An 8,637-nucleotide genomic window follows, 5' to 3' on the forward strand; every position below is an offset into this window, starting at 1 on the left:
GCTTCTGGTGTCTCCCGTGGCATCGCTATGAAGCAGAAATTATGTTTGTGAAGTAACTTCAGAGGAAATGGCACCCTCACCTATGAACAAAATCTCGTGTGGACAGCCATGTCATGATATGGCCTGCAGAACTGGCCACCGTGCATCGTAAAACACTTCGGGATTTTCGCTGAGATCCTACTTGGGACTGATTGGATTTTCTTTCCAGTTAGCAAAGCTCCACGTGTTGTTTCTTGTGAGTTTTGTCACATCTTTGGTACCGCACTTTTCTTCTTGTTACTTCTCCCACCCTGTCCTTTCCCTGCTTTTTGTGGGTGGGTGCCTAGGGGGGTGATCCAAGAAAAGGAGCTTCCAGTTCAATATACTTCGGGCAGACCTTTAATAGCTATCACTGGACGAAAAAAAAAACAACCAAGCAGAAAAGTTTATTTGGTTTGCTTTGTGGACAGGACCTCGTTTTTCTGCCCCTGGCGAAGAGGCGGGATGACTTGGGGAGGGAGGGCAGGGGGGCGGCACATGTCACCGGCCTGCACGGAGGCCACTCTCCTCGGGGCGAGGTGTCAATGTGTGTGTGTGGTATAAAATGGGGGTTAGTAATCTAAAAAAGGGAGAAAAATGGAAAAAAAGGGGGAAAAAAGGGGGAAAAAAAAGGACGGGGGGGGAAGCCCCCTGCCCGCTCAATCCCCGTGAGGTGTCGGCGCTCCCCATTGGCCGCCGGCCGCTGTCAATCATCGCCGGGGTAAAACCCGCCCTCGGGGTGACGTCACGAGCGGAGTGGCCGTTGGGGGGGGGGGAGGGGCGGTGCTTGCCCGGGGCGGGGGGAGGGGGCGGGCAAGGTTTTGGGGTGAAAAGGGGCCAAAAATGGTGGGGTGGGGGGAGAGGAGCTGAGGGGGGAGCCCCGCCGTGCCCCTGGGCCCGGCCCAGCCCGGCTCGGCGCTGCCGTCGCCATGGCAACGGGGGGAGGGCGCAGGTAGCCCGGGGCAGCCGCGATTGGGGGGGGTGTCCCTGAGGCAGCCGTCCTGACAGGGCTCCCGCCGGCACCAGCAGCAATTCAGCTGCTTGGGGTGTTTCGGGCATCTCCCATAGCCGTAATTTGCTTTTCGGACAGGTACCGCGCACCGCAGGCACGGCTGGTGGCAGGTAGCCCGGCTGGAAGAAGGGTGAAGCCGCTTAAGCCACGCAGACACACGCCTCTTCGCTGTTTTCAACCTCCCCTGGCTCATGTGGGCATAAATAAGTGGAGAAATGCATGAAATGCACGCTTCTAGGTACTCACCAATAGCACATACATGTCAAAAAAACCCCTATTTAATAGCAGGACAAGCAGCAGCATCTGAAAAGCACATAAGCTTAATTGATTCCAGGCGCAGCCAGCCTGGATTTTGTTTCCTCTTATTCCAACTTTCTGACCTTGTAAAAATTATCTTGATTGTGTTACGCTAAAACAAGGCCGTGATCTTGCAAAAACTACCACGCGTGTTGCTGCTGAGCGGCGTTGGGTAAAGCGCGGTGGATGGGACAAATGTTGACAGCGTCAGGCCCCGAGTCCGTCTGTTTGCTCACCTTTGCTTACATCTAATCACGGTGAAGCAATAGTCCGACTTCTGCTCAAAGCTGGATCTGGGTTTTTGGTTTTAAAGAGGCAAAAAATGTGCAGCAAAACTTGATGATCTGAGGTGAAGGATAGGTTTAATGTTCTTGCAGTCATTTAAGCTACAGGAATTCTTTGACATTTAGACTTGGAGATATAAAAAGGATTTAAAAAAATACTTATTGCCTATCATTTTTCCAGAACTTTTTCTTTTTTCCTTGTGTAGTTGAGATCTATGTTTTTCAAAGATTATTTCTAGGGATTGGTATGAAAGTTTAAGGACTCGCTGTCTTTGATGATAACTCTTTCGATGACATTGTGCCTTTGTATAAATACATACATAAAAAAAAAAAAAAAAAAAAAAAGCCCAGGACAGTATAAAGTGTTTGATGTGCTGCTGTCTTTGGCACTGGAGAACTTCTGAGTATAATTGTATTTTCTGCCTGACAAAAATTCGAGGCCCACCTACACTGATCCTTTTATTGCGATACCTGCTGCTGCTCCCGGTATTAGGGAATCTGCAGCTTGCTAGCCTTAAATCTCTGTGAAGACTTGCAACAAAACAAACAGAAAACAAAACAAAAGATTAACTACTAAATAAATAAATAAATAAATAAATAAATAAATAAATAAATCCAGTATTTGGACCAAGCATGTGATTCCTGTCTTTATTTCTCTGAAGGTTCTCCTCTTATTCTTTTTCAGGATCAAGAATAAACTGTGTATTTTTGTCTTTGTCAGAAAGGCTCCCATGGGGCAATCCTCCTAAGCACTGGGATTGCCTGTTTGGCAGCAAGGAGGCTTATAAAAAGCAACTCCAGGTGGAAGTGGGCCTTTTCCTGCTCCTCCCTCCACACTGTTGCAATTCCCTGTCGTCGAGGCCCTGAGAACAGCCTGCTTTTGAGACTGAGCTGCAAGTATAAGAAAGTGGTGGCCGCTCCAGGCAGATGCAATGCCTACTTTATTTACATTGAATCAGGGACATTTAAATGTTGTGGGGAAGTTTCTTGTACACAATGTAGCACATCTGCTGATGGTGACCATTCAGCAACAAATGTAACTTTATGAATTAAGCCTATCTCTAAAGAAAACAAGTAGCTTTTATGCATCCTTATACTTGGTTTCTAGGAAGTCAGCAAGAGTAAGGATGCCATTGTGTTTGAGCTTTTTAGCTCCCTTATAAACATTTCTTACTGTCCTACAGACCGAAGGATGGAAGTGGTAGATCATTTATTAAATAGAAAAAGACCTGACAGCACGTGCAGCCTTCTGACTGAAAAGTCACGTGGGCAACCTACTACACCAAAGATTAAACAGTGAACTTTAGTGCTAATGCTGTATATTAGTGCTAATGCTGTACCTCTTGCCTTCCAGTCACTGCTTTACATTTTTTTTTTTTCTGTTAAGTTGTATAAGAGCAAGTGAAATCCTGCCTTCTGAGAAGCGGTGGAATAATCTGTGTGCTCAGTGCTGAAAATACGGCATGTTCTGGCTTGCATTTTTTTCAGAGAGAAAACAATTGGTCCATTGCTTAAAAGTTGTGCCACTCGGCACAGCGATGCTTACTGTGCGGCCTACTAAGTGTGACCTGTGGCATTACGGATGCAACGCACATCTCCTCCCTCTTCTGCAACCACAGGATGAAGACACGAGGGCTTATTGCCTTAACTGAAATAAGCAATTTCTGTTCATCTGCTGAGAATGTACGAGTAATATAATGATTGTGCAAGGTGCCGGCAATACACAAAGTATAAACAAACTTATGCACAGAGCAGATGAATTTCTGGCGGGTTTCCAGGGGAGTTCTCTCAGGGCTGCAGAGCTGAGGTATTTCTCTCTAAGCGTAGGACAAATTTTAGATGCAAGACAGCAACATTAAAGACGCAGGGTGGAGGGATACAAAATGAGGCGTTAGATGGTGGTGGTGCTTTTAACAGCGACCTGTGACTCTGGATTTATCTCTCTGTGATTGGCACTTACCGCTGTTGAACACCTCTACTTTCAAATAATGTCAGCAAGAATGACAAGCGCACAGCATCTCGTGGCATCAGATACAACATTTCTCCTATGAAGTGTGCAGCTGGAGTGAGGCGTTCCTTTATCTGTGAGCCGGTATCATCAGAGTGTACTTTATTAAGTTCAATTTTAAATGTAATGTTTGTAAAATGCAATTTAACAGCGTATTGTTTTAAGCACCTTGATGATCAAACTCTACTTAGCCAGGTGGTTGTTTCTTTACTTCCAATGAAGTGCTGAGCAAGGAATATGCATTTGGCTGGATTGTAAGAAACTATGAAGATTGTACAAGTAAATTAAAGTCCTTATATGTTTGCTGAATTTATCTCACACTCTTTGAGCATCCCTGTACCCACCGTACCCGATGCGGGCTGCAGTGTGTGCATGTTATCCTTGTCCTCCCCGTGATGCTGTTTCCATACAGTACTGATTCATACTCGGAGCTTGTGCCCTTCTCCTCAAGCACTCTTTGTCAATGAAATGAAGATCACAGCTGACAACATTGCTACTCTGTTGCCACAGAAGTCTATGATAAACATTAAATGTAACTGTATATGAAACAGTTTTCTCAGGAATGGGTCCGAAGTGGAAGGAACAATGTCTTTTGTCTCCTCTACACAAATGTGTGGTGGTTTTATGTATGTCCCGATATCCTGAAGCCAAACTCTCCATGCACACCCTTCTTGCGAGGGAGAGGGACAGAAGAGATGTCACCGATTGCTCTGCGGTAATGCACTGAGATACTACTGTGATAAAAGCAGTGTAAGAAAACACAAAGGATGGTATGGATTGCTGTAATGCAGAGCATGTTTATGAAATGTATAAATTACACCAAACCCGGGCGGACGGTGACTGCTGCGGATGATCAGTTCAGAAATCGAAATGAACTGAACAAACGGAAAAGTGAAATTCAATTAAAACAATCACCAGTTTCTTGGAGAAAACAAGTTAGAGGGTTGTACGGGGTGTGTAGGGAATCGCTAGCAAAATAGCAAGAAGCAACGCAACGCTTTTGCAAAATACAATGCTCTCTTAGGATTTATCAATAGGTGGCATATGTAAGTCATAGAGTAAGAGGTAAAGATGACTCCACTAAGTGCTGGTGAGGCCTCAGCTGTCCTATTGCATTCTGTTTCATGCTCTCTGCTGAGAAATAAAGTTCAGAATAGGGCAAGGAAAAAAAAAAAAAAGAGATGTAGAATATAAAAGGATGTGTTGAAAGAACTAAGTATACTGAGTCTGAAAAAGAGGTTTGAGAGGGGTTTGGATAAGTTTCCACTATGTGCAAAAGGCAAGAAGAGGTTTTTGAGTGCTGAGGGAGAGGTGGGTAAGAGGGAGACGTTTCAAACTGGCTGTGAGGAGGGTGGAAGATGCTTTAGGTTGACAAGAGTCACTTGTAGATTGTGGTAGTGAAACACCAGAACAACCCCTGAGAAAGTTAGGGGATCTGCTTCCTCGAGGGTGTCTAAGAACAGGTTGGACAAACATCCGATGGGGGTTGCCCAGGACTCCTTCACCCCGTCTCTCTGCGGCCAGGAGGCACCAAATGCTCTCTTCAGAGCCCTCTCAGTTCTCGCCAGAGGTTTACCGAGCAGCGAGGGGACTGGACCCGAGTTTAACCAGAAAGCAGTATCATCATATTAGGGAATCCTCTTTTGGGGTAGAAAAAGAATAAGAGAAAAACACGTCTAGCTGAGTTGGATGAGCAAATGAATATTTTTTCATTGTTTCCAAAAACTAGATGGGAAAGTTATAAAACTACACATTCCTCTCTGCGTTTTTAGTGTAATAATTTCAAGAAGCTATTTAAAACACACCTTTTTTGGGTGAACCTCAGTAGCAAAAATAACCAGTTTATTTTTCAAGGATATGGTAAATGCCTGTTTGGCTATGTTTTTTCAGATTGCTTCCCATTTAAAATAAGTGACCACTGCTCGTGTAAGTATTTCTGACCGTGCCCTAGAATTTGGCACCTGGGTGCTTCTTGAATGTTTAAAGACGGGAAAATAATAGTGACAAATCGCTCCTGCTCTCCAACCCGTAGAAAGCACGAGTCATTCAGTACCTTGTCTGAAAAAAAATCGTTCTGGAAGGAAAGCTGACGGGAAACGTGAAAGTCAACCTCTCACTTCCTTGGCAGGTGAACTCTGCGACTGCCGCGGCGTTTCCCACACTCACCAGCTCCCTCCCTCCCCCGGGCTGGGCGTGAGGAAGTTCCAACGAAACGTAGCTGCGGCGGAAAGTCCTGCTCACAGAGAGGAGACGTGATCTCTCGGCTCGTCAGATCCAATTTTACAGGCGGCTCTGAGTCAGGGTGGAGCCCTCGAGCTGAACTTTGCGTCGGAGAAGGAAGTGATGTTGGTGGCAGCTTGTGTGGCTCAGCAGAGGAGTTGCCGTATTTTTATGTCAGCTGATGCTTGCGCCGGGGTGTGTGTGACTTCATTCGGAGATATGATGTGTCCCGTTTATTAAGGACAAAGGTCAGAAGCCGGCGGCACCGTGACAGCCTTCATATATGATGAGGGATGGGGACGGGAGCCCTCAGCGCTGCTTCTGCGCGCTGCAAGCGGGGCTGGCGGCGAAACTGCCAGCTCACGTCACGGCCCGAGAGCACATGTCCTCGCAGGTGTTGTGGGGCAGGTCAGCTCCCCACAGTTGTTCCTGTAAGAACTCTCTGTCCTTGCCCCTCTAACCGAGTGTCTCCTCTCCAGGGGTGCTCGGAACCGGAGGGCTGCGGTGGGCGGTGGGGCACCAACTCACTGAACCTCATAATTCAGAGGAAAAGGTGAGAAATCTCGCTTCTTACCGAGCCAAGCGGGGAGCTTATTTGAGGAGGAGAGTGAGGTTTTTATTGCCCTTGCGGCCCAGCCCTTGTGTCCTCTTGCTGTCCTCAGCAAGTGGCAGCGCTCGGGAGGCTCGCAGAGACACGCGGGCTCAGGGCATGTCCGCGACTCCTCCTTCACGGCCCTGAGTTGCCTGCTTCAGCCAGCCACAAGAAAGCCACCTCTTGTCCCTGTTCCCATGCCATTAGGACATCCGCAAGCTTCCCCAGCACAGACAGAGCATTACTCCCTGTTGCTGGACCTCCCCCGGGGGGCTTTGTCCCCGCGGGGCCAAGTGCCAGAGCTTGCTGCCCCCCTGCCCCTCTGCCCCGCAGCCCAGGCGTTCCCTGCCATGACTGTGGCTGCTTGGGCTGGTTCCAGCCTGCGTGGCTCCTGCTGGCGTGACTTTTGAAAAGGAAAAAAAAAATAAACCCCGTCTACCCTGACTTGCCCTCTGCTCCCTTAGCTTGCTGGTGCCACAGGGTGGCTCCTTGTAGCACTTGTATTTCTGACGCGCTCGGCTTTGTAGCCGAAATGGTTAGCGCTGCTCGTTCTGCTGCTGCCTGATACTAACCCAAGCCCGCGTGCTTTCAGTATTTCAGCGTGCGGTAAGGTGGTGAGCAATTTCCTCTAAAGAAAGGGATATTGTTTTCCTCCAGCGTACGGCACATCATTATCATCTGTGCCCTTTGGGCCACTTAGCCCTCTCAGTCTCGTGTGCTTCCATCGCTGCCTGATTTCTGAGAAGCTTTGAGTAAAACTTTCAGTTGTGAAAGAAAAAGAAACCATTTGTCTTTCTTACTTCTTCCCCATTTGGCTGAAATAATGTCCAGAGAGGAATAAAACGTGAGTGTGTTTTGGGGTCGTGCGATTTAGGAGCCACTTCCCGCCAGTCACGGGACAAAACATAAAGCCTCAGATTGTCTGTGGCAGGGGAATGGCATCCCAAATGCCGCCCCTCAAGTGCCTGAAGGGCAGCGACTCCGCCGCACGGGTCTTTTGGATCAGGAGCTTTGGCTCCTGGTGCGGTTTCACGTCTCTCCTGGCACAACCAGAAGAAAAAAAAAGAAAAAAAAAAAAAAAAGATGAGAAGTTGCTGAGGTTTGTACTCATCTGTATGGAATTTCTTTGGGAACTACAAGTTCCTCCACCAACACCAAGCAGAAGTCACCTGGAGGCTGTGGAACAAGCACAAGCACTTTCTGTGGGACCTGACGAGGTCTGGACCACCGCAGTGCTGAGCGGCAAGGAGGCAGGAGTACTTGGCTGAGCTTTTCCACAGGCAGGGTCGCTCTGAGCTCGCTGTCTGCAGTCCTCAAAGAGGTGAAACCCCCAGACTGTGTTGCCAGCGATGAGGCATACGCTGCTGGGGCCCTGGGGGACTAACTGTGCGCAGCTTGGCAGGGGACTCAGCGCCGTAGGATGTCATTCGGCCTTCTCCCGAAGTGACAGCGTCTAGATCTCGAGATCACATTTCCCCATACCTCCCTTTTAAAAGAGGTGCTGGTTCTTCGAAGTCTACCAAACAAATAACCCCCCTTTGTGTTTTCATGTGATGCTAAATCATTTGCATTTCGTAATAGTGATGTTTTAAACCAGATGTAAATCCTGCCCCCTAATCTCCGTGCCTTACTTCTTACAGTGTACATTAACCTGTCTCTGCATAATTATGCCCGCCTTACAGGGTGACTGGCTCAGCTCTGTACACACCATCCCCACCTTGAAACTTTACCTAGTCAGGTAAAGTGTAGCAATGCATTTGGGTTTTGTTGGTACACATGCCCTTGCTCTGCAACTGCTGTTGAAATTCTCAGCCATTCATGCAAATTCTTCCTAATCTGCTAGCCAAATGGCTGCCTGCATCACATGGATTGCTCGGCTCCGGCAGCGTACGGAGGGTTGGGCGACTACAAGGGAATTTTCCTCCCTGTCATCTCTTGGATATTTTAATAAGCTGTTACCAATAAGGGTAATCACGAAGACTTCCACCTCGCTGTTTCTTCACTCTCCTATGGAGCTGCCTGTCGATAACTCGGGGCGTTACGACTTTCTCTTTGGGGACTGGCAGGCGAACGAGTTAAAGTTTCAAAACACCTGTGCAATGATGTATTTCTCTAGGTCGTGTACTACTGTGGAGTACTCGTGTACGTTAACACAGGCCCCGTAAGGACCACGTCCCGCCTGTGAGCATTGAAACCCGTGCGGTAT

General features: G+C 47.8%; 1 long non-coding RNA gene across 1 annotated transcript; it reads left to right on the forward strand.

Annotated features, from left to right (window-relative positions):
• Positions 1-853: 853 nt before the first annotated feature.
• Positions 854-2,622, forward strand: LOC137851128 (uncharacterized). The gene is made up of 3 exons (XR_011093027.1): positions 854-970; positions 1,109-1,268; positions 2,297-2,622. It is a non-coding gene; the product is annotated as an uncharacterized lncRNA (long non-coding RNA).
• The last annotated feature ends 6,015 nt before the right edge of the window (positions 2,623-8,637 follow it).

The sequence above is a fragment of the Anas acuta genome, chromosome 2, assembly GCF_963932015.1.
Source record: "Anas acuta chromosome 2, bAnaAcu1.1, whole genome shotgun sequence".
Classification (NCBI taxonomy): Eukaryota; Metazoa; Chordata; class Aves; order Anseriformes; family Anatidae; genus Anas; species Anas acuta.